Consider the following 26,227-nt stretch of genomic DNA (forward strand, 5'->3'; position numbering starts at 1 on the left):
TGAATGGCTCTAGACTAACTCAGTCAAAAGGCGGTTGTTCTTAAAGAGTAATGTGAAGCCAATTGTTTTAAAAGGAATTACTCAGTGCTATTCGAGTCTGAAAAGAAAAAAAAAGAGAGGAGGAGGAACGTGTAGGATGCAGTTCAGTTTTATTTAAAAGTATAAAACCTTTTCCAACAGTGAGAGGGTTAATGGCAAGTGTATTAAGGGCTATCCCAGCTGACATTATGTTTGAGATGACCACAATGTTTGTAAGTGGACAAACTTGTCTGAGTTGTGCAGATCATCACAGCTACATGTCAAAAACGTTCTTCCAGAGAACAATGCATTGTCTTTATAGGCTACTTAGTTTTGTTTGTCTTTTCATTCTGCTCACTTTACAAAACTAACTGTTGGGGGGGGGGGAAATACCACTGGAGAGAGTTGCCGCACATGTGCAGAGGGGATGATAAAGAGACTAATGCTGTTTTACACCCGTGGTTAAAAAGAGAAGAAAACAGAGGATTAGATTACTCAGATGTTCAAGTGTTGCTATCATCAGATGGCATAAAGGAACAGTGTTGGATTCTGATACACCAAGGAGGGTCTGTGGAAAGTAGCTTTCCTTGAGAACCTAATGACATAGTACATGCATATCCCACCTTTCTCCAATGAGCTGAAGGTGGATGCATGGTTTTCTTGCCTCTCCCCATTTGTCCTCTAGGGTACAGTATATTGTGCTAAGAGACAGAGACTGGCCCCAAGGACACCCATTGAGCTTCAGGGCTCCATGGTGATAATGAACCCTGTTCTCCCAGCTCCCAGTCCAACATTCTAAATAGCATTCACACGCTCAGTCCATTTTCCAAATTCAGGTATGTCTATGTAGGATTTCATACAGCCACTAGCAAGACTTCTCCCAAGCAATGGTAGAAGACATGTTGCTCATTTTATAAAGCAGAAGTGAGAAGAATCAAATTCTATTGAGCAAAATTTTAAACAGAGGCCATGTATGAACAATACTAGATATATGGGAAAAACGGTGTTTACTAAATGATTTGGTAAATGCTTTTGCAAACATGATGCTTATTTTAGTACTTAAAGGGAAGTTGAACTATTGCGAAACACCAACCTTTTGTTTTATGATAGCTTCATGAACATTTGATTAATTATGGAATATGTGAAGAAATGCACATGGGAACGGATTCCTATTGACTTTTCCCATGGTGAACTGAAAAGCCCTGGACCCAAGCAGGAGGTCGCCGGGGGAGTTTATTTCATGACAGCAATCCAGTTGGGGAATGTCTCCCAGCAGAGTTGTTTGGGTTTCTTTTCAAAATAAAAATAGTTCATTAGAAGTAAATGATTTGTAGCAGTTATTCTGGAGGAATAGACGTTACACAATTGGTCCAGAATTTTACTGTGGTTAATTGCAAGGACAGAACCATAAAGCAGAGATCATTGCCAGTTGGTGTTTGGGAAGTGGTCAACAAGAATATTTGCAGAACCGGATCCGAAGGAGTGGCTAGGTAAGACTTGGACAAGGAAAATGGTGGCTGAATTTTACTTTAAGCCAAGCAGTGGGATTGTGTCCTCCAACAGACCTACAGCATAGTTATAGCAGCTGGGCAGGCAAGGCCATGTGGCATATAAAACCCTAACCTCCAACAGAAAGGTGTGGCAAGGAAGCTCAGGAGAAATTCCTTTGGTGAGGGCTGCCATCATCCCCCCCCCCGCAACTGCTGTCAGAGACAATTGCCTCACTCTGCCTAATAATAGAGGAGCTAACCACTAACCATGATGTTCATGCTTTGCCTCCGCTGTCAGAGGCAGTATGTCTCTGAATACAAATTGCTGGGAATCACAGGTGGGTAAAATTCTGCTGCGCTCTGGTCCTGCTTTCAGGATTCCCACACGCATCTGATCGGCCACTTTGAGAAGAGGATGCTGTGCTAGATGGGACATTGAGCTAATCCAGCAGGCTCATCTCACATTCCTAAGTTCTTGTAAGTCGCAAAAAATATCAAACACCAAACAGTTGTCTTAATTTGGGGCCTCATTTGAGCTTGAGGCCAAGGACAAATGGCCCTTGATTGGCCTTCTTCATATCCACAAGCACATTGCATGAAAATATACGAACAACCATTGCACTGCTGTATACCATGTGTGTCAATTTCTCCAACAGATCATCTCAAGTGTCATAAAAGCTTCGGTCACTCGCTGATAGGCATTGCCCACAATCACGCCTTCAATATCTGAATGCATAAGGACCTAACCAGAGGGAGAGAAGAAAAGGAAACAAGGTCTCTTCCCATCACACAGGTTAGTACTGAGAAGGATCATGCAGACCTGAGTTGGGGAGCCCGTGGCCCTCCAGATATTGTTGGACTTTGTCTCTACCATTGGCACTACTGGCTGAGACTCATGGGAGTGGGAGGGCCTCACAGATTTCCCATCCGTGTTGTAGGCATTAATGGTGATGGCAAGTTGTGTGAATACTTTTTAAAGTATTTATTCTGTTAAAACTGTTGTGTTTTTATCTGGGCTGGAGACCTCCTGACACACCACATAAGGAAAAATCGTTACCGGTAGGCTTGACTCTGGATTTACAACATTTAAAAAAACAAAAAAACCAACCATACAGGATAAAGACAAGGTGTCAGAAATATGAGTCAATGTTATTTCCTTACCTCTTTGCACACTGCTGGGGATATGGGCTAAAAATAGATGGATATATATACGGTAGTAATATCATAATTTCTTGCAGAAGGGGAAGGGACGACACCCAATCTGAGATGAATACAGAAATAAGCTGCATCGAGGGAAGCAATCTGTTACATGTTCACATTCAGTGAACATTTCAATCTGGGGGAAAGATTAGGAATACGAGATATGGAGGAAATGATCGGTTTATGAGAATTTCCACATATCATATGATGTGTTAATGACTATATACAGCAGATGGAGAAGCTGCAGCCCTCCAGGTGCTATTGGACGACAACTCCCATCATCCCTGGTCATGCTGGCTGGGGCTGAAGGGAGTTGGAGCCCAACAACATTAGGAACACTGCAGGGTCCTCACGGGACCACAGGAAGCTGCCTTGCACTCAGACCATTGGTCCATCTAACTCGGTATGGTCTACACTGACTGGCAGTGGCTCTCCAGGGTTTTAGGCAGGAGTCTCTCCTAGCTCTACCTGGAGATGCCAGAGATTGAACCTGGGACCTTCTGCATGCAAGACAGATGCTCTTGAGTTACAGCCCTTTCCTCATCCCACACACACACACACACACACACACACATTCCAAGAAAGAAGTGTAGAGAGAGTAGCTACCTTTACACAAAGGCTGTGTGCTCTCATGCAATGGCCATTCATTTCAGTGAGGAGTTTTCTGGATGGGTGAGCTCACGTTTAAGATCACCACCAGCCTCTTGTTCAGAACTGTGCTGCTTATACTGTAATATTAAATGTTTGGGGGAGGGCAGGGGGAAGCAGCCACTACCCCTCCTGCTTTGTCTTCCCACCTGTCCTGATGCACATTATCCTTCTTGGTAAGAGTCCAGTGGAGGAAGGGGAAAGGGCTGTATTTACACCCCGCCCATCTGGCTGGGTTTCCCCAGCTCTGGGTGGCTCCCAATTCTTCTTTATTTATTATTCTGTGCAGGACAGGGTCTTGAACAATGGGAACAGCGGGAAGGGGAGACTATTCCCACAGTACTTTGGATGTTATAGTCTACAAGTGGGACCCGCAACAACAACAACAACAATTTTTTATTTATGTGCTGCCCCAGCCACTCTGCGCAGCTCCCAACAGAATATTAAAAACATTAAAAACTTCCCTAAACAGGGCTGCCTTCAGATGTCTTCTAAAAGTCAGGTAGTTGCTCGTTTCCTTGACATCTGATGGGAGGGTGTTCCACAGGGCGGGCGCCACTACCAAGAAGGCCCTCTGCCTGGTCCCCTGTAACCTCACTTCTCACAGTAAGGGAACCACCAGAAGGCCCTCAGCACTGGACCTCAGTGTCTGAGCTGAATGGGGGTGGAGACACTTCTTTAGGTATACTGGGCTGAGGCCGTTCAACTGATGTTCCTTTTTTTCATATGTCAAGGATGCTTCCAAACTGTCACAATTTTTATGCGCACGCGCAATTCAGTCACACACCAGTAAATTCAGGTTGTGCAATTATAGTTGACTAGGGAGTTGACTAGTAACCTAAAGATCAGACCTTTTCCTATAAGGGATCACACTTCTTTCCACACAGTGCCATCTAACTTTCCGGCAAACAAATCATAAAAATACTCGTGGAGTTTGAGCTTTTTCTCTGTTAATGCTGGTTTTACTGTCTGTGTTATTTATTGCTGGTTGTAAGTTGTGACTGATAAGTTTGATAAATAAAAATAATAATCAGGATGTGTGCTCATTAAATAGCCAGCATCATCTAATCTCCCTGCAAATAAATCACGATGAATACAGGTCATCTGGCACTGCCCCAAGTTTATTTCACATGAGTTTAGGAAGCATATATGGTAAAGGGTCTAGAAACCAAGCCTTATGAGGAGCGCTTGAAGGAGTTGGGTATGTTTAGCCTGGAAAAGAGGAGACATAGCCATTTTCATATATCTAAAGGGATGTCATGTGGAAGATGGAGCAAGGTTGTTTACTGCTGCTCCAGAGGGTAGGACCCAAACCAATGGATTCAAACGAATTCAGATGACAAGAAAGGAAATTCTAGCTCAACGTTAAGAATAACTTTCTGACAGTAAGAGCTTTTTTGGGAATGGAATGGACTTGGAAGGTGGTGGACTCTCCTTCATTGGAGGTTTTCGCAGAGGTTGGATGGGCATCTGTCAGGAATTCTTTAGCTGTGATTCCTGATTTGCAGGGGGTTGGACTAGATGACTCACTCAACCTTGCAATTCTGATTCTATGAAAGGCAGAACAATATATTATCTCAGCTGCCCCAGTACTTACTTTTATTGATAACTACCGGTAACAAACAAATAAGTAATAGATGTATTTCCTAAACATGTCTGCATTAACCATGCAGGGAGTGTTTGTAGGGGAAACTGACAAGTATGTGTGTGTGTGTGTGTGTGTGCGCGCGCGCATGTGCGTGTGTGTGTTGGTGGTATTCCTTCCAGTGCTAGCTAATTGTTACCTGAAAATGTTTTCCCAAACTGTTTTTCCTAACACCAGTTTATTCTAAAGGAGGAAAATGGTTCTTAAAAAAAAAAGAAAAACAGAAGGAAGAGAGGCAATTAAGTGGGAGAAGCCCCCGCTACTAGCTTGCCTATTTCCCCTTCGAAATGCTCTCTGTACTTGCAGATGGGAGGCACAGGAACCTCTCATTTCCCTACCAACAGGTAGTTCTGCCCCCCCCCCCAATTCCTTGTTTTGAAAGCAGGGAGATATGTTTTCTTTAGACCTCTGTCAACTCCCTGGAAATCTTAACTGTAGAGGAATTCCTGTAAGTAAAGCCACATTGTGTGCCACACCACCGCTCTACAATGGGATGGCAGGTATTTTCCGGGAAAACCAGGGTGGATACAAATGGTTTTGTAGCCAAAACAAAACAGTGGGCTGTGAAGTACAAGGCATGAATCAGGGTTAGCATCCCACAATCTGCTATATAAGACTTTGAGTAAAAGATAATTAAAGTAAAGGTAGCAGTGTGGGGCTACAAGGGGGGGGATGTTTCTTTTCCCGTTCATGCCTTGTTGCATTTTCGAACTTGCGTGGCACCTATCCAAAGCACATTTGAATGTCTGATACCTTCTCCCTCTCTTCGTCTCAAAAGCCAGTGTGGGAGAGAGAGAGAGAGAGAGCCAGTGTGGTGCAGTGATTTTAGTATTGGATTAAGACCTGGGATACCAGAGTTCAAATCACCACTTGGCCATGAAGCTCACTGGGTGACCCTGGGCCAGTCCCTGCTTCTTAGCCTAGCCTACCTCACAAGATTGTTGCGAGGATTAAATGGGGGGGGGGGAGAAGCATGCATGCTGTCTCAAGCTTCTTGGAGAATCTTTGCCCCTTCTCTTTTCTACGGCTTTGTTTGCCACCTAGCCTGATGAAGAGTTCTGCAGAACTTTAAAGCTTGCACACTATGAGAAGAGCCCTGCTGGATCAGGACAATGGCCCACTTAGTCGAACATCCTGTTCTCACTGTGGTCACCCAGATGCTGATGGGAAACCTGCAAGAGGGACCTGGGTGTGGTCGCAATCTCCCCATTTGTGATTTCCGGCAATTGGCATTCCCAGGAAACCTGCCTTTGAGAGCTGAGGTGTAGAACACTGTGATTGACCTAATAATGGTTTTATTTGGAGGAAAAAAAAATCTCCCTCCCTCCTGGTTCCCACATTTAGGGTTTCACCCTCCTCCACACCTCCTCTTCCACTGGGCCTGTATAAATGCTTTTTATAGTGGGGAAAAATAATTTTAAAAAGGATCACATTACGAACGTGTAATTTATTTGCCTACATTACCGGGTGCCCAAGATGACACACAAAGCATATGGATGGCCCCAAAGGATAACGGTTCCTCCATCCTCATCGGCTCTTACTTTTGAGATGGTTCCTTTCAGTCTTCCACTTACTTCGGTTTCCACTGTCAACTTCAGAAATGTGGAGAGTTGAGAGAAGAAACTCTCTAAATGAAAACAGATCTACTGGAAACGAACACAAACTGATTGGGAAAGAGGAAGCAGGACTGAGCCAGGATTGGAAGTGGAATTGCTCGCTGAATCCAGATTTCAGCAACGTTGTGCAGTGATATTTTTTCTTCTTCTGCAATGTTCTGTGGTGTTGGGGGATTCTAGAATATGGAACACCCTTAAAAACAAAATATGGGGGGCAGGGAGGCAGATGTCTGATGTTTCTAAGTGAAGAACAAAGAAAGCAAAGAAACTGATCAGGTGTCATCAAGAGGTGGGAGCAAGCTTAAGCACTTTAGAAAAGGGACACGATGTGCCTCAACCCGCCTCGGCATATGATTTAACACCCCCCCCCCCCCCGGTTGTAGTGGTAGGGTTGGGTTTGAATGTGATTCAGATCCCTGCAGCTCACTGGGTGGCCCTGGCAAATTGCAACCCTGCAGCACTATTATGAGGATAAGATGCGAGTTCCTGTAAGCTGCTTTGAGCACTTGCTGGTAACACTGGCAATCAGCTGAATTGAAGGATCCCAGAAATCTGAGCACAAAGGTTGGCTCCAAACTCTCTAAGTGCCTAATGACAGTTCAAGTCCACCATCTTTGAAACAGTTTGCTCTTTGGATTGAAATTTGCAACTGCAGCTCATAACTGGGCATTGTAATGGAGCTTTCCTCAGGAAAAAAAAAACAAACACATTTTATTTTGAAATGTAATCAGGATTGCTCTAATTAAATGCCTACTCTTTGGTGCTATCTGGTCTGATTTTTTTAAAAATAGAGATTTTAAAAGACATAATAGTATATTTTCAGCTCTTGATGAAGCATTTCTCAGTCATCCTGCCGGCACCTCCCGGACAATAGGGGATTATTGTCCCCATTTTGCAGATGAGGAAACTGAGACCAACAATGGTGACTCAACAGATTCACCAGGTGAACCAATGGCTGATGTGGGACGTGATCCCAGGTCCACAGTGAACGTGCTGTGTACCAGCTGACAGCGTTTGCCAGGCGTAGCTCTCAAGTCAAATTTCTTTGACAGCAGAAGTCACCCCATCACTTCAGAACAGGGATGCAGCCGCAATGTGTCAGATGTAAGAGACACTTATGCCTTGTAATAACAATGTGTTGGCTATTGCTCACAGTTCAGTTCACCCATCAATACAACATGGTGCTTAAGCCCTTTGTCAGAGGGAGCAGGCAGCCTGCCACAAAACTCCATCTACAATAGTTACCTTTGTCCTCAGTTTAACAATACTCAGATTCCTTTGTTTTGACAACTGATCTAACAAACGATTTAGACCAAAGGCTGATACAGAAGCTTTTGCAGAACACTTGGTGCAGAAAACAATTCCCTTTTATGGCATAATCTCGCTTTTGGAAATGTCCTGCTCTTGGGTTTTTGCACCCCTATTCTTAAAGCCAGATACATTTATGATCCATCAGGTTCTGCGTGTGACCATTGCACTTCAAGGCACGCCACGAGGGGATCGTTTCACTTCAAAGCATGAGTGAATATTTCTCTTTCTGAATCATGAAACCTGGCTTCCAAAGGAATCTTTGTAATGTTTTAATAACTTGGTATTCTTTTGGACTGTAAAGGAACAGAACCATCACTAAATTATCTGAGAGACTATCATAGAATGCACATTTTCTTATCTTCAAGTTACATGTACTGTACAATGTAGGAAGTACATTGTGGGTTGTTGTTGTTTTTAAATAAAAGATCATTCCTTAATTCTCCTAATGCCCAGTGCTTTAGATATACGTAAGTGCTTATTTCTATGTACTGTCCTGAAACACAGAGTACACTTAAGTATTTCCAAATCTGGACTTTAATATCTGTGGCTTTTTTGTCCATAGCTAAGGTCACAGCTGCACCATACATTTAAGACACCCCTCAAAGAATACTGGGAGCTGTAGTTTAGGCCTCAGAGAACTATACTTCCCAGAAACATTAACAAACTTCCCTGATTCTCTGTCAGGGAAGCCATGTGCTTTTTAAATATATGGCATGGATGTGATATAAGTTTCTACCTGTACCCAATACTGTCCTGATCAACCTTCAAGGGACTGAGTGTCAGTCAAAGTCCTACTCTTCCCATTCCAAATGGCAGCTACCAAGCTCTATTGCCACAGAAGCCTTCCTCCCCATCTAACACTTAACAAATGTTGCGTCAAATTGTTTGATTTATTTATTTTTGTAAACTGCTTAGAGGGTCTTTTTATAAGCAAGGGGCATATCCATTTTGTAGAAATAAAATCATTGTAGACACGTCCTGGGAGCACCAGAATCAACGCCAAGTTACCATAGTTGTTCAGAAGACTAGTAAAGTAGAGAAAACAGTGTTGTGTTGTGATTGGCCAGCATTGCCACTTATTTGGCCAATGTGTACCTTTTCTGTGGTTAGCTGGGCATCTATCTAGACCAGTGCCAGTCTGCCATCTGTTTCCTTTTGGTCTAGGGAGGCAATTTCTGCTGTTGGATGGGAAACTCTCTTTTTTGTGCAAGAGTCAACAGAATATTGCCTGGTGGGTAGCAAGATGATATTTTCTCCTTTTTCTTCTGGGTGAGATAGAATGGCATCTTCCCCACAGCAGGAAGAGCAGGCTTCCCACCCTTGCAGCCATTTGCCTGTTGGTGAGAAGGAGAACGAAATTATTTGGTCTCCTCTAGACTGTCAGTATTTTGCAAGAAGGATCCAATCACATGATGGAAATCAAATCGCTCTGTAGAAACAAATCCACTTAAAATCAAAGCAAGGTTGTTGGTTATTTTTCATTCTGTTTTTTTTTTTTTTGCAGCTAGGAAAGTGATGGGGAAATGCACTAAAAAGTGGAGAATAGATGATTGATTGATGGGGAGATGTGTAAACTCTGTGCAAGCAAATTGGGATGAATGTTCATTGTCATATTACCTCCCTACAAGCAAATCAGGATGCACCCTATACCTTCAAAGCACATTCAAAACACTTTCTTTTTCTCAAAGAATTATGGGCACTGTAGTTTGCTCCTCACAGATTTACAATTCCTAGCAACCCTCAACAAACTACAGTGCCCAGAATTCTTTGAGGGAAACTATGTGCTTTGAATGTGCTTTAAAGGTACAGGGTGTACACAGCCATATCCGAACCCCTGTGTAAGCATTGTGTAAGGAAATCAGGATGAATGCTCAACAAACAGGAGGCTTTCAGTCTTTAACTGGGCTCAGCTTCCAGGGTGGAGGCATTCATACATGTGCTGTTGAGTGCTTGTGGAGAATGAGCATTAAGGCCTCTTCCCTCCTGCAACATCACAGAGAATAGCTGTGAGCTGAAGAACAGGGAAGTATGGAATATTCCAGCGGCCCTCTTTGAGCTTCTGGTTGTGCGAGAACCTCCTGGGATGAATTGTTTCTGTAGGAGGGGAGAAGAAGAATCACAGCATCATAGAGTTGGAAGGGCTCCCAAGGGTCATTTAGTCCAACCCCCTGCAATGCAGGAATCATAGCTATAGAATCCCTGACAATCAAACCTCTGTTTTGAAAACCTCCGATGAAGGAGAGTCCACCACCTTCTGAGGGAGACTGTTCCACTGTCAAACAGCTCTGTCTGAAAGTTCTTCCTAATATTCAGGCAATCTCCTTTCTTGCAATTTGATTAATGTCATTATTAATCAGTCACTCCCCCCCTCCAAATGAAACTCAAAGCAACTTACAAAAGTGAACATCAAAAACAAAACTAAAAAGAGGCCAGGTATTTGTCATATTAACACCTTGTCATATTAACATCTGAACTTGTATAAAGATAATTATGACAAATTATGGAAAGAGATAAAGAGAGATATAGAAATATGGTCAGATTTGAAGTTGTCATTGCTTGGTAGGATCTCTGTTGTAAAGATGAATGTATTGCCAAAAATGTTGTTTTTATTTCAAGCCCTGCCTATAGTGGATAATATGAATGTTTTAAGGAATGGCAAAAAGCATTGTCGAAATTTATCTGGCAAGGGAAAAAACCCAGGATTAAATATAAAATATTAACAGATGTAAAGAGAGAGGGGGAATTCTCCTGCCAGATTTAAAATTATATTTTGAAGCTGCTGCTTTTGTTGGATAAAGGATTGGATAGTGCTAGAGAATACAGATGTTTAGATTTGAAGGCTTTGACAATGTATATGGATGGCATGCATATTATGGTATGAAAAGATAACAGTACACAGAGGTTTTAAGAGAGGTTTTAAAAATCATATAATTAGGAAACCTTTGTACAATGTTTGGACAAGATATAAAGATCTGCTGGAAAGAAAAACACCTAGGTGGCTATCGCCTTTAGAGGCTAAAGCTAAGAAAAAATCAAACATGGAAAGCAAATGGTTAAAATATGATTTATTAGCGGAAAAGGAAGATGATTTTAAGCTAAAATCTTATGATCAATTGAAAGATAAACTAAATGACTGGTTGCAATATTATCAGATAAATGAAATGTTTAAGCAAGACAAGAAAATACAGGACATACCAAAAATAGAAGAATGGCAAATGAAGATGATGGAATATATGGAACTGGCCGAAATGACTGGACTAATCCGTGACCAGAAGGGGAGACGATAGATCAAGACTGGAGCAATTTTAAAGTGTATTTTAAAAATATTGTAATATTTGTTAAAGAGGAAAGTTTTTAGAAGAAATTGAGGCTTAGGTGTGTATTTAGAATTGGAAATAATTAGAACTAGAGCTTTCGAATTGCTAGGTTGGCAGGAGCAGAGACTGAGCAATGGGAGCTCACCCCATTGCGGGGATTCAAACCGCCAACCTTCTGATCAGCAAGCCCTAGGCTGTGTGGTTTAGACCACAGCACCACCCTAAAATGCACAAATAATAGAAAAAGAGATCTACACCACTAAAATTAAGACCCTAAGACCTAGGTGAATAAGAATTTTCTTGCCTACAAAATGCTAGTGATGGTGCTAGGCAAGTCTCCCTGGGGAGAGCATATCATAAAGTTAGGAAAGTGTCTTACACTAATTTAGAGTGCTGGTCCATCTGTGCTGTGGATGGCTAATCTGTAGGGTTTTCCAGATATTGGATTCCAGCTCCTACCAGCCCCAGTCAGGATGGCCAATAGCCAGGAATGGTGGATGTTGTTGTTGAACAACACCCAGACAAGTTCCCCCATCCCTGATGTACAGAGACTGGTAGTGGCTTTCCAGAGTTTTTGGCAGGAAGCTTTCCCAGCATTACCTGGAGATACTGGGGACTGAGCCCGGAATCTTTTGCAGGGAAAGCATGGCTGCACCACTGAACTCTAGCCCTGCTGACTCTACCATTGTTACATATTTTGGAAGCAAATTCCATACCTGAGCTGTGCTCTGTGTGACAAAGCATTTCTGTCTGTCTTGCCCTTAATCTCCATTTAGCATAATGACTGTGAGATCTAGTATCATGGGGGGAGGCCGGAGGCAAAAGAGAGGACAGGAGCAGGAGGGGGAGAAACTGCAAACTGAGGATCACTTGATTGACAAGGGGGCTATAAATCTGAAAACTAGCAAGCCAGCCAAATAAATAAATAAATAAATAAAATATGAAGTGGGGTTGGAGTGGGGCATAGTCTTCTGATTCTTTCCTGTGCTTCTTGCTAATGAATTAGCAGCTGCACTGAGACAATCTTCAAAGCCCATGGCTACTTCTACCAACATGACTCTAACTCAGGGCATACAGAATATTGTCAGTGGTCCATTGAGAGATCACAAACATGCGATTTGCAATAGTTTTTTTTTTTTAATAAGCAAAAATAAAACAAAATAAATTCAGTGCTAGAGTCACTTGCAGATGACCTGCTTATTGCACATTACTCTTGATTTGTTTGCACAAAGTTTATGGCAGGTGTGTGTGTGTGTGTGTGTGAGAGAGAGAGAGAGAGAGAGAGAGAGAGAACCTCTGGCTTGTGGGTCTCACTAGGCTTCACCATTTTGGCCCACAAGGTGCTTTCAGTCAAATCATGTCCACCTGCCCACACTTGATGTCATCTATGATGTCAGCTGTGGGGCAGTTAAAGGTGCCTGCTATGCTCCTTCCCCAGTGCTTCCTAAACCTATCAGTTAACCTATTGGTCTTTGGACACTTTATACAACATTCTGATTGGCTGCACAAAGTTTGTGGGGAGTTCGTTCAACGCTATTTATCAAACAACCATTCGGATTGTTTTCTTGGGTCAGAGCCATTGATCTCCCACACTACCCAGCGCCTTTCCGCATCACTTTCCTTACTGCGAAAAGATCTCTCCCCCCCCCACACACATACACTCCCGACGTAGCTTTGTTGCACAAAAGTGACAAGTCCATTTTGAGCGCCCCACCTGCGCTGACTTCTGTATCCCAGCAGCAGAATAGCAGCAGATCGGGAGCATGCCCTGCGGGAGGGCGTCCCTCAGATTAACACGCGCCGCCGAGCGAAGACGGGGCTTCCTTCCCGCGGGAGCTCCGGGCGCTCTTCCCCTGCGCGCCCTGTCGGGGCTGTAGCCCCTTTAAGAGCGCGTAGCGCAGGAGCGCCTAGCTGAGCTTGCGGCGCTCGTAAAGCGGCCGCTGGCTGGACGAGGAAGCGGCGCCTGCTCTTTAGGCGAACGCGAAGACGCCGCCGCCGCAGCGCCAGCAGCAGCCCGCAGGCTCCGCCGCCCCTTTCCCTTGCCTGGTGCACTTGAGCGTCCAGGGAGCTTGGCTGGCGGACGCGGGATGGCCGCGCCGGAGCCCTGAGTTCAGCCGTTTGCGGTGAAAGCCAAGTCAGGAGGTGGAAAAAAGCGCTGCTTGAGCTTTTGGGTAAGTCCAACCCAAGTGATTGTCGCTTTTTAGGGCGCTCTTTATTTGTAAAAACATTCTCCGCAGGCTACATTTATGGTCTCTCCTGAGCAGAGCAGCTGCAAAAACACAAGGGAGAGAGCCGAGATGGGAAAGGAGATCCTCTCGAGCGTTTGCAGCCCTTTTCTAAAATAAAAATCCCCTTTCCCACGTTAGCTCTTGGGCGAAGGCAAGCCTGCTGGCAAAAAGCGGTGGGTTAGAGGACAGGCAGAAGTCGGTGAGAATAAGCCTTTTCGTTTCTATTTTTGCGCGGAATAGGGAGATTATTATCAGTGCAATGCTATGCATGTCTATTCTGAACTCACTGGGTAGGTACATGCAACCTAAATACTGTATGACTTTCTTCCACGGGGTTTTCTTAAGGAGACTTCTCGTTATATTTTAGTGCAGGATTGCACGTCGAGCATTTTTTTCTTTCTTGAGGCGGCTGGAAATTGTATTGGGAAGAGGTCAATTTCTAAAATGAAAACGAAGGGGGTTGTTTTGAAGTGCCTGCAGATTTCTGAGTCGCAATCGTCGCCTGTAATTGAAATGGGCAGGAGCGAAGGCGCTGGGCAGCGTCCCTGGATACAGTTCCCGCGTGGGTCGGGTAGAGGGCGCTGCTGCGACGCCTGGTGATAATCCGCCGTAAAACGGCCAGGGAAGTTGGTAAAACTCAGTTAAGTGAATAATTCAGTGGTGATAAGCTGGTAGAAAGGGAGTGGTGATTCATCAGGGCAGCGAGCACCGCAGTGCAGCATCGGGAAAGCAAATCCATTCATGTTTTGAGTAGACGAGTAGAGTTAGTCACGTGACGTGTTTTAAGAATGAAGCTTTGGCCAATCGGAATTAAGATCGTAGTATAATGAATTCTTGGCACACCTTCCTGAAGGTTCATCCCTTTGATGCCCATAGGTACTACAGAGGGATATGCAAAGCAACTTAAAACTTTGTGTTCTGTTGTTGGCAGTGCAGTGGTGCATCTGGCTGGATCCTGGCTAAGGAGCAGACTTGTGGATCTTCCCAAAAACACATACATTGAAAGCAGCTGTACTAATTTATTGGGGTGGGGGATCCAAAAGTAACACAAAGTTAATAGTCATTTTTATTAGGACCAGCTAAATGTCTTAAAGTTATGAGTAATCTGTCAGGTCCCCCAAACTCTTATTCTGTCTGAATGTTATGCAAAAAACAAAATGGGGGAGGGGAGAGAAAATCCAAAAAAGGGTCTTTGGGCCTGTTTTTAGGTTGTGTGTGTATTTGTGTGTGTTAGCATCCAACCTTAAGAAGAGCTCAGAGGCAATCAAAAACACTTGCTCGTTACTTTGTGACATTTGACTTCTAGTAAAGGGATTGTCCCGCTGTTACTTTTGGACATTGGGATGGTTCAATAAATATTTCCTCAATGGTGTTGAGCTACTATGTATTCTGAACAGGAAGAGAAGCATAACGGGATGTGGTGCTGTCAGACATATGGTCCATTTAGCCAGCCTTTGTCAAACTGGATAGCAGTGGCTCTTGAGCTGATTTCTAATGCAGATGTGTGAGGTTTTTTTAACACGCGGACCTGTGTTATTGCCCCATACCAACTATGGTATAGAATTGATGCTTTTGAATTATGGTGCTGGAGGAGACTCTTGAGAGTCCCGTGGACTGCAAGAAGATCAAACCTATCCATTCTCAAAGAAATCAGCCCGAGTGCTCACTAGAAGGACAGATCCTGAAGTTGAGGCTCCAGTACTTTGGCCACCTCATGAGAAGAGAAGAATCCCTAGAAAAGACCCTGATGTTGGGAAAGATGGAGGGCACAAGGAGAAGGGGACGACAGAGGATGAGATGGTTGGACAGTGTTCTCGAAGCTACTAACATGAGTTTGGCCAAACTGCGAGAGGCAGTGAAGGATAGGCGTGCCTGGCGTACTCTGGTCCATGGGGTCACGAAGAGTCGGACACGACTGAACGACTGAACAACAACAACAACAAACTATGGTCAAGTGCAGAGGACAGTGAATTTGAAGGGAAAGAAACCCCACATTCATGTTCCTTGCTTTTTTGCTGATGTTGTAATGTTCTATGCCCTTGCTTTTCCTCGCTTTTGCATTACGTATAGTAATACTCCTTATTTTGACCCTAGCTCCTAAAGATGTACTTACATTGCATCCCATTGAAGACTCACACAAAATGAACCTTCAAGATTTGTCCTGTGGAGTTGATGCTGTTGTTCTGCTGGTGGGAGAGAAGGGCAGCCTGAGTGACAGATATATTTTTTTAATTAAAAAATACAAGGTCATCAGCAGTAGATTGTATCTTTAGGATATACCTGAGACTGGCTGAGCTAGGCCATTATAAATGCATTACCCCCCCCCCTTTAGTTAAACCCTGTAAATTTAAAGTTACAAAGCTGGGAGACAATTTACTGATTTACTGCTGACAACATGAGCTGGTTGCGTCTAATTCTTGGAAAAGCCGATGAAAACATGTTATGAAATCTGCTCATTCAGATCCTTGACATTTACAATTCATTGAGACTCCCCACCCCACCCTCAGCTGCGCTTATGGGTACTGACTGGTTTATTTATGTACATAAGAGTTGTGCGTGGGAAATTTAAGAAGATGCATGTGTTTTCAGACCTACCCAGTCTTCTTAGAGGTATATATCAGGATCGTGTTTTTTTTCTTTATCTTTATTTCATACTTGTGTCTTAAAGACAGAGGAGGGGAAAGTATTGTTGAAAATTGAGAGAGCAGTTTTGGAATCCTAAGAAGTTGATTAGGCTTGTAGGGGAGAAAAGATGTACTCTCGCTTCTGTCAGGTTTTTTCCATTGATCCATAGTCAATAACGCTTTCCTCCAGCTGGGATTCTTCTTGTATAGATTGGTTATATTCACTCTGGTATGGAAGCATCATTTTTGGGTGTCAAATTTTGTCATGGGGACCTGTAAAGAAAAAAAAAGGTGCAGAGTTTTAGGTTCTAGGAGGGTATAACTGCTGTGGCAAAGGAAGTGGCAATACTATCCCTTCCTTTGTGATGGTCACCAAGTGTTCCTTCCAGGAATGAAGACGGCTTGGGCAGCTTTCAGTTGCATGGGAAATGTAGTTTGTATCACAGGGCATAACATTACATCACCAAATATCTGGTTGACTGGGGTGTGAAGCAGGACCTTTTCTGTAGTGGCACCCTGGTGATGGAATTCCCTCTCCCAAGGGGCCCAATCGACCCTTTGCTATTTAGACAGGCTGTTAAGACACCCCCCCAAATGTTTCTGTCCTATTTTGCAAGTATTGTTCCTGCTCTCACTTATGTTTGAGCATACATCACAATTGTTTTGTTTATGTAGTGAGCCACAGAAAAAGGTTGATAAAAATGTTTGAAATAAATAAAATAGGGGATAATAAATAAATAAAATAGGCTACGCCAACCTCCTTTCAGGGACAACTGAAGGTGGCACCAAAAGGGGGGGGGTACTTGTTTATCACTAATATTAAAAAAAAATCAATCAATGAGGAAGTGCTGGAAAACCTTGCTTGAACTGTTTAGTACAAACATGACACTGCTTTCTGTCTTGGATTGATTTTTTAAAATATAATTTCTTGCTTCTAACATTTCCTGGGAGGTGCACTGCATTTCTGTTGACACATGACCCCCAAATCTCAGAAGCCTTTGAGTGAATTTGCCTCCTGCTGACCGTGGTCTTGGCAACCTGGCTGTCCCCCCCACTGCAGGGTATCCACAACAACTTGTTTCTTGACAGGATGCCCTGCTGAAATGACCTACTTTTTGCACCCTGCCACCTGTTTCTGCACTCGCATGCTGCTCATTCTGGTATGTGTACATAATTGCAAACCGGCCCTTTTAAATGCTGTTTTATGCTTAGCAAGTGCAGTGACTGAAAGCTTCTGTTCATGGAATGGCTGCGTTCCGGGCAGAGCAATAGAGAGGGAAGGGCAATAGCTCACTGGCAGAGCATCAGTGTTGCGTGCAGAAGTCCCAGGTTCAATCCCCAGCTTCTCCAGGTAGGGCTGGGAGAGAACCTGACCTGGAATATGGAGAGCTGCTGCCAGTCAGTGTAGACAATACTGTCTAGTGGATCAGTGGTCTGACTCTGTATAAGGCAGCTTCCTCTGTTCCTATTTCAGCTCTTTTGTATTAGATTATAGGATCTGTACCTCCTCACCCTTCTTCTTTTTAGCAATTTGCCTGTTGATACTACAATAGCAAATACTTTAGTGCTTATTACTATAGTAACAAATGCTATCCAGCTAGTTGTCTGTAAGGACAGAGCCATAGCAAGTTCCTGCTGGTTACTCCTGGTCAGTACTCCTGAAGTACCATTTTAATAGGCAATTTTATATGCCACCCTACAGTACCAAGACTCCCAGGGCAGCATATAATTTAAAAAACGGAGACATTAAAATCAAAAAACAAGACACCAGAAGAGTCATGGAAGCAAAACCACTAAAACCCAGCATGTCTAAAACCAACTATAAAGCACATTTGAATGCTGGTCACATTTCTTTGCCTGGTGCTGTGAAAGGACATATTTGAGGTGCTGGGGCTGGAAAGGCCCTCATTTTTCATGGCCACCACTTGCCTCATTTGGAGGGTGGAGGAATGTGGCGGAGGCTTTGGATTTACTGAGTTTATTTAAACCATTTTTACCCTGCTCCATCAGTCAAAAGATTTCCCAGAGTGACTTAAATAAGGTCAATACGTGGTGTGTGTTGGAATTCCTGACTGCAGGTTTATAATCTATAAGGTTCAATGCAAAAGGCAGGGGAAGGAATGAGGTGAGAAGAGGAAAACTTGGGTATTAGGTCTTAAAGTCACACAGTACATCTAACAGGGATGGGGAACATTTTCCAGCCAGAGGACACCTTCCAAAGGCTACATAATAATAATAATAATAATAATAATAATAATATAATAAATATAAATAAAATAAACAATTTTTATTTAAAAACGGGGCTCAGGGCGGCTAACAACAAATATAAAACATTGATTAAAAACGACTTAAAAACATCTTAAAAACAGCATAAAGTACAACATAAATGTAGCCACATTCCATCATGAACAACCTTCTGGGGCTCTCTGTGAGTGGTGTTTGTATCCATGGGCAAAAGAGGGCAGAGCAATGGATGTGACTTCATCTTTGTATAGTAGGCTACAAAGGCAGACAGCCACCCACACCTAACACTTGCCCTTGCATTCAGTCACAGTTCAATAAGAAATTCCAGCCAGGCAACAGCACTCAAAAATGATATAGAGGAGGGATAGTGGGGTGTGTGGCCTGAGGGAGTCCCAAGGGCCAGATAAAGAAGCTTTGGAGGGCCACATTGACTTTCTGGGCCTGAGGTTTCTCAGTCCTGCTGTAAATACTCCCCAGAAGCCAAAAACCCTTGCTCATGGAAAGTGGACATGTCAGTGAGAAGTGTTCTACAGAGATCATACCAGGACCGAGAAGATCAACATCCATATTCTAGCATGCACTTTGCGGTCAAGAAGAGGAGGAGTTTGATTTGATATCCTGCTTTATCACTACCCAGAGGAGTCCTCAAAGCGGCTAAACGATCTCCTTTTCCCTTCCCTCCCCCACAACAAGCACTCTCCGTGAGATGAGTGATGCTTGGAGACGTCAGAGAAGTGTGACTAGCCCAAGGTCACCCACATCTGCATGTGGAGGAGAGGGAAGCGAACCTGGTTCACCGAGATTACGAAGTCTAACCACTCTTAACCACTACACCACACGGCTCTAGTGTCTAGACACTAGCCCAGGACCTAGAAGTATATATTTTGTTCCCCAGCTGTTTCACCAGCCCTCAATCAGTTGCTGGTGAGTTCTCTTAATTTCTTAAATAGCTGTTTCTTCTTCAGGCTTTCCCCTTACTTCTTGGAACCGACTGTGTTAAGATCCTTGAGCCAGATGGTTGTTTCTAAAATAGCTTGGCATAGTCTTGAAACAGGTTTGATTTGCTGTGTCTGTTTTATAGGATTGGCTCAACAGCCTTAATCTTGTGATCAAAGAATATTTAAGAATGCAAATGGGAGTTTGCGTTGCCAGGGTTTTTAACTGTTCCTTTTTTAAAAAAAAAAAACCCACACTCCAAACACAACAAAGTGTTACAAGTGTCCGTAATTTATTATTTAGTTCTTCTGACGAAAAGATTGAAATGATGGTCTGTTTCTTTTACAAACCACATTTAGCTAACAACCATCTTAGTGATAAATGTGAAGGTTGGTGTCTGTGTCTCCTGCAGTTCCACATCCAGCATCCACCTCTGTTCTCATGGTAGAATGTCTCAATCTCTTCCCAAGTCCCAAATGATGAGACTTGCAGCATGCGAGACATTTTTCTAAGCCATATATTTGTATGGTGGTAGTGCAGCTGCTGTGAGCTGGTAATGGGTCCCAAGTCACTCATTGAAGGCCAGTGATCTGACTGACCCTGAGGATGATGACGTTCATATCCTGAGCATGGCCCAATTAAAAACAACAACAACAAACTTGTTCTTGACAAGTGCAAGCCATGTTGAGATTCCCCCACCACTGTCGTCTTACCCACCCTACTAATCCTTCTAGGATTCTGGGTACTCAACCGAGAAGCAGCTCCAATTAATGAACTTCAAAAAGATCTGAACTTCTTTGGCTGCCCATTGGGAGGAGCGGTTTTGACATTTTTTTTTAGCTCAGACATACCTTCCTGTCTTGATGGCCTGCATATTATTATTTAAGGTGGCTCTAGCGGAACTGCTGACTTGTAAGAGGAGCTTATAGGAAATGAAATGGATGCCAGAGCCATTCTCCTTGAACACATCGTTTTCTTCCCACTTCCTGGCCTTTCCCTCCGGGTCTCATATTTGGTCTTTGGCAGGTTTGAGATGTGTAGGTGGGTTGAAAGGTTGTCCAATCGCAGGATGATCTTGCCTGCTATAATTGCTGGTGCCTAATGCAATATCCATCCAGAGGAAGGTGGGCTAAGGACAGCTGGAAGAAACCCACCTCTGGCTTTTATGGTTTTGTCTCATTGGTATCGTTTGCATGGCTCGAACGTGGCGTTTTGGTGGCTTCACAAATACACAATGTGGGTGCCATGTAGCAAAATTTGGCTGGGCGTGTTGAAGACATCTGCAGCTCTGTGGCCAGTAACGTTTCCTAGATCTGGCTACTATGCAGCGCGATTGTATGGCTGTGTTTTATTTTGAAATCTGCTGAAATAACTGTAACTTCAGCTCTTGGAGCAGAATTTTTCCAGCAGCTGATGAAGCTGGAGGGCTCCCCAAATGGAAATACCCTTGTGTTATCATTTGTCAGTTAATTGGAAAATAACGGCTGAATCCTGATAGAGGTAGTTTTACAAATTCTGTGTATATTGCTTCAACTCTGTGCTGGCTGCCCTTTCCGTTGAGAGAATCGGCTGCCAGAGTCCTGAAGCAGAATTGAGGGGGAGAGAGAGAGAGAGAGAAGAAAGAAAGAAAGAAAGAAAGAAAGAAGGAAGAGAGAGAAATAACTCATTCCTCTTCTAGGTTTATTAAGCGTGTGTTTGACTAAGCTTAAAAAGTGCCCAGAGAGCATGAACTGGAAACTCTTAGGCCTCTGAGTGAGTTTTGATGGAAACATTTAAAGGATCAATTTTAATCTGCTGGTACGGAAGCAAAACATTTTGTAGCAACCTGATTACCAGCAAAATGACTTTGGATTGGATTGGCTGTGCCAAATTTTGTTACAAGTAGAAAATGATACAGTTCCCTCTGTAAAGGAAAGGCAAATAAGAAATGGGATCAGGGCATTTTTTCTTGGTACTCAGACGTCACATCCATTTAAAAAAAAAGTATACTTTGTGCTCAGTTTATCTGAAGCTGCCACCACCTTAAAAGGTTTTATATGCATAATTGCTAATGAATGTAAAATCCTGACTTTTTTCCTGTTAAGTATGTTGGAAAGGTGGGGAAAATCTCTTGCTACTGATTATTCTGATCTGAAGTGTGGGTGCTGTTCCTTATCTACATGGAGCACACACTGTCTCCAATAAGTACAGTATGAGGTTCTTGATACTACCTTGATGGCAGAAAGTGAGGAAGAATTAAAGAACCTTTAATGAGGGTGAAAGAAGAGAGCGCAAAATATGGTCTGAAGCTCACATCAAAAAAACTAAGATCATGGCCACTGGTCCCATCACCTCCTGGCAAATAGAAGGGGAAGAAATGGAGGCAGTGAGAGATTTCACTTTCTTGGGTTCCATGATCACTGCAGAGGGTGACAGCAGTCACGAAATTAGAAGACGCCTGCTTCTTGGGAGAAAAGCAATGACAAACCTAGACAGCATCTTAAAAGGCAAAGACATCACCTTGCCAACAAAGGTCCGTATAGTTAAAGCTATGTTTTCCCCAGTAGTAATGTACGGAAGTGAGAGCTGGACCATAAGAAGGCTGATCGCCGTAGAATTGATGCTTTTGAATTATGGTGCTGGAGGAGACTCTTGAGAGTCCCGTGGACTGCAGAAGATCAAACCTATCCATTCTCAAAGAAATCAGCCCTGAGTGCTCACTAGAAGGACAGATCCTGAAGTTGAGGCTCCAGTACTTTGGCCACCTCATGAGAAGAGAAGACTCCCTAGAAAAGACCCTGATGTTGGAAAAGATGGAGGGCACAAGGAGAAGGGGACGACAGAGGATGAGATGGTTGACAGTGGTTCTCGAAGCTACTAACATGATTTGGCCAAACTGCGAGAAGCAGTGAAGGATAGGCGTGCTCTGGTCCATGGGTCACGAAGAGTCGGACACGACTGAACTACAATGATGTTCTTTTAGAGAAGCTTCCCAGCTTCCCAAGTGTGCTTAAGATGTGTGCCAGCACTGGATTTTTGGTCCTAATATATCCTATCACGTGAATGCCAGCCAATACATAATTTCAAGCCAGCAACTGTCTCCATGATTGTGTCTGTATTTCCTCCAGTTGCTGCAATTCAGAGGTGTCTGTCAGGTTGCTGTGACCTATGACGTGTTAACACTGATTTTATCCGTAAGGTACCTTGCAGTCCCTGCCCCGGCCATTGGAGCATTTTACCATTGCAAAAGACAGACAAAAAAAAAATGGTGATAGAACATTCTTTCATCTTAAATCTCTACATTTCTGCACCCGTTTCATTTATAAACGGAGTTGTGGGACTTGGCAAATGGTCTTATCACTCCCATAATATTGTTTGACGCTGGCTGGACAAATAAGGCTGTGGCTAAAAATATGTTTGTGCAGTATTGGAGAGAAATTCTTGCAGTGCTCAGGTGATTGCTTGTGTCTCTGCTTGCCTATGAAACAATCTCCCCACTCCTCCCCCTGTACTTTTCTGGGGGTTCTCATGACTCTCCTCTTCAGAGCCAATGGGGGTGGGGAATGGAAGGGACACAAAGGGGAGGAGATTGGGTAAAAGCCACCATGCACTATCAGAAGCCCATGTGCAGTTAAATAGCTGTTGATCTGACCCTTGCATGGACATACATGGATGTGATGGCGCATGAAGAGTGTTCTTTAGGATTGTGGACAAATGATACATGTGGAAATTGACTGTACAGATGTGGTTCACTGACCATATTCATGGAATAAAAAAATAAAAACATTGTCCAGTAGGACCTTAGAGACCAACTAAGTTTGTTCTGGGTATAAGCTTTCATGTGCATGCACGCTTCTTCAGATACCATAAGCTTATACCCAGAACAAACTTAGTTGGTCTCTAAGGTGCTACTGGACAATTTTTTAATTTATTTCGACTGCGACAGAACAACACGGCTGCCTACCTGAATCCATATTCATGGAAGACAATCTTGCTTGGCTACAAGCAATTGCCAAAGAAAAGAAACTGAGCCCTTATCTGAGAATTCTGAGAATTGCAATTTGTTGTGCTGCAGTGTGATCTGGAGTAGATCTTCAGGTCAGTGTCGCTGGCTGTCTCAATCTCTTGCTGATGGTTGTGGAGATGTTGTGTGATGTGACACAGATCACATTGTGTGTTTGTGATCAGGGTGGACATGGTACTTAGATATGATGCACTGTATACAGTTTTGTGTTTTCACGTGTGTAAGTTTAAAAGATAGCAACACACATCCCCCCCCCCCCAATCGTGCTTGATTCATTTCAACACCCTGGGATTTTTCTGAACCATGCTTTATTATTATTTATTTATTTATGAATTTAGATACTGCTTAATGCTGGAATAGGCCTCTGAGCAGTTTACAAGCATAGAAACCAATTACACGGACATTAAAATAGAAGCACCCACCATTAGAATATGCAATAAAACAATCTCAATAAAATAACGCAGTAATTAATACAGGAAAATCTTGGTAAGAGATTTAGGAAAGCCTGTATGAAACAGGTGTGTCCTCAAAAGCCTCTGGAATGCCAATATTGATGGAGGTCTCTCATATTTCCGCGGAGAGTACGTTCCATAACATGGATAAAGGTAAAGGGACCCCTGACCATTAGGTCCAGTCGTGTCCGACACTGGGGTTGCGGCACTCATCTTGCATTACTGGCCGAGGGAGCCGGCGTACAGCTTCCGGGTCATGTGGCCAGCATGACAAAGCCGCTTCTGGCAAACCAGAGCAGCGCACGGAAACACCGTTTACCTTCCCACTGGAGCGGTACCTATTTACCTACTTGCACTTTATGTGCTTTTGAACTGCTAGGTGGGCAGGAGCTGGGACCGAGCAATGGAGCTCACTCCATCGCAGGGATTCGAACCACCGACCTTCTGATCAGCAAGCCCTAGGCTCTGTGGTTTAACCCACAGCGCCACCTGGGTCCCTTATAACATGGGTACCACCAATGAAAAGGTCTGTGTCAGTACTGCCACAAGCTGATACCGAGCAAGCCACGTCACGATTAACTGGATTCCGTTTCTTAATCTTAATGTCTTTCCTTTACAGAATTGCATAATTTAAAAATTTCCATAAGTGTGTTGGTAGGAGAGGGCTTCTAATAATTCTTCAGGGGGTGATGTAAAACTTTTTGGAGGCTCATAGATCTATGTTTGATGTTTTTTCTAGTGATTTTCCCCATAACACCAAGAAAGAACTTGCAGTCGAACCTAAGTAAGGAACCCTTTGCCATTTTAATTTCTTGAGTGGGAATGTGTCTAGTGAGGGTCTGAACAAAAGACATCTCAATTGATTTCTTTTTGTGGATAGGAGTTACTCAGCAATCTACCCACTGCCTTGTTTCTCTCAGCATGCAGAGAAAAGCTTTGCCCAGAGTACTGCCAAGAATAGAAGTGCCTTCATTTAAAAGTGAATATGGCTGCCATGGGGAAGAAAATTGCACAGTTCCATTTCTTGGAGCTGGGAAATATGTAACTCTTTAGAGTTTGTTTCTGTCTTGTTGAGAGTTGAGCAGATACGACACTTTTTCACCCTCTCAAAAGGCAAGAAAGTGAAGACAGATTCCTAGAGGATAAGGCTTATTGATGGCTACTAACCACAGTGGCTATGTTCTATCTCCTCTGTCAGAAGCAATAAGCCTCTTACTGCCACTTGCTGAGAACCAGAAGTGGGGAAAGCGCTGTTGCAGTCATGCCCTGCTTGCAGGCTTTCTATAGGCATCCGGTGGGTCCTCCTTGTGACAGCAGGATGTTGGACTAGAGGGGTCTTTAGCCCGATCCAATGTGGTTCTTCTTACATTCTTATAAGGGGATTAGAAGAAATGCCTCTGCTTGAAGTTGGGAAGGGAAAGGTATGTCAAGCCGATTGAGCTGTGAGTTTCATGCCAAGAGGCCGGGGGTGACTTCCCAGTTCTGCTGCTAGGGATTCATCTGGGGAACTTGCTTGTTTTCTGCTGGCATCTGTCCTGCCAAGTGTTGTAAGTTTTAGAGAAAAGATGGTAACAGTTTGTTAGGCTTGGAGGTTGTGTACAGTATATTATCTTTTTTATATATCTTCCACCAGTGAGATCGTGAAAGATGCAAGGGATTACTCACCTTTGCAGTTGAGGGACCGATGAATGGTTGGTTCTGTTAGATAGACCAGCTGGGGCATTCCTGCACCATAGCGTAACTATTAGAACAGCTTTATGTGGGCATATGTTGCTCCCTATTCCTAGAATTCTTGGCAGTTTTTTTTGCTGCATCATAGGAGGAACACTGGCCTTTGAAGGAAGCTAAAATATTGGTAGGTTTTCCAGAATGAAGAGTAGGGTGATCTCGCTACAGAGAGTCTGTATGTGAATCAATATCTAATCTCAAGACTCTATACACCAAGGTAACCAACCTGGTGCCCACCTGAAATTATGGACTGCAACTCCCATCGGCATCAGCTCACATAGCCAATAGTCGGGGAAGATGGGAGTTGTGGTCTAAAACATCTGGAGGCTGCCATATTGTCTACAGCAGCTTTCCCGGGTTTTAGGCAGGAGTCTTTCTCTCCTGTATCTGGAGATAACTGGGAATGAAGCTGTAGCATTTTGCCTTTAAAGCATGCTCTCCACCACTGAGCCAGATCACCTGGGAATTTGGTGAGTTACCTGTAATCCTCTGTTAATAAAAACAAGCCTAGTTGCTGATCTGAATCTGCAAACCTAAGAAAGGCCAAAGGGGTTCTTTGTAGGCCTATGTTTGTTTGGCTTTTTCATTTACAGGTAGGTAGCCGTGTTGGTCTGCCATAGTCAAAACAAATATAAAATCAAAAAATCCTTCCAGTAGCACCTTAGAGACCAACACTTCTGTATATGAAGAAGCCTGCATGCACACGAAAGCTCATACCAAGAACAAACTTAGTTGGTCTCTAAGGTGCTACTGGAAGGATTTTTTGA

The 26,227-nt window shown here is 43.5% G+C and overlaps 1 protein-coding gene across 3 annotated transcripts in view; it reads left to right on the forward strand.

Annotated features, from left to right (window-relative positions):
* The window catches only part of DAAM2 (dishevelled associated activator of morphogenesis 2), a 220,701-nt gene that overhangs the window by 18,488 nt on the left and 175,986 nt on the right, over positions 1–26,227 (forward strand). For 2 of the 3 annotated variants that reach the window (XM_033144585.1, XM_033144587.1), the window contains exon 2: positions 2,165–2,301. The gene's annotated coding sequence lies outside the window, so the exon portion shown is untranslated. Of the gene's footprint in view, positions 1–2,164; positions 2,302–13,110; positions 13,417–26,227 lie in introns of those variants that run through there. The other variant, XM_033144586.1, reaches the window with a different exon arrangement.

The sequence above is a fragment of the Lacerta agilis genome, chromosome 3, assembly GCF_009819535.1.
Source record: "Lacerta agilis isolate rLacAgi1 chromosome 3, rLacAgi1.pri, whole genome shotgun sequence".
In the NCBI taxonomy this organism is placed as follows: Eukaryota; Metazoa; Chordata; class Lepidosauria; order Squamata; family Lacertidae; genus Lacerta; species Lacerta agilis.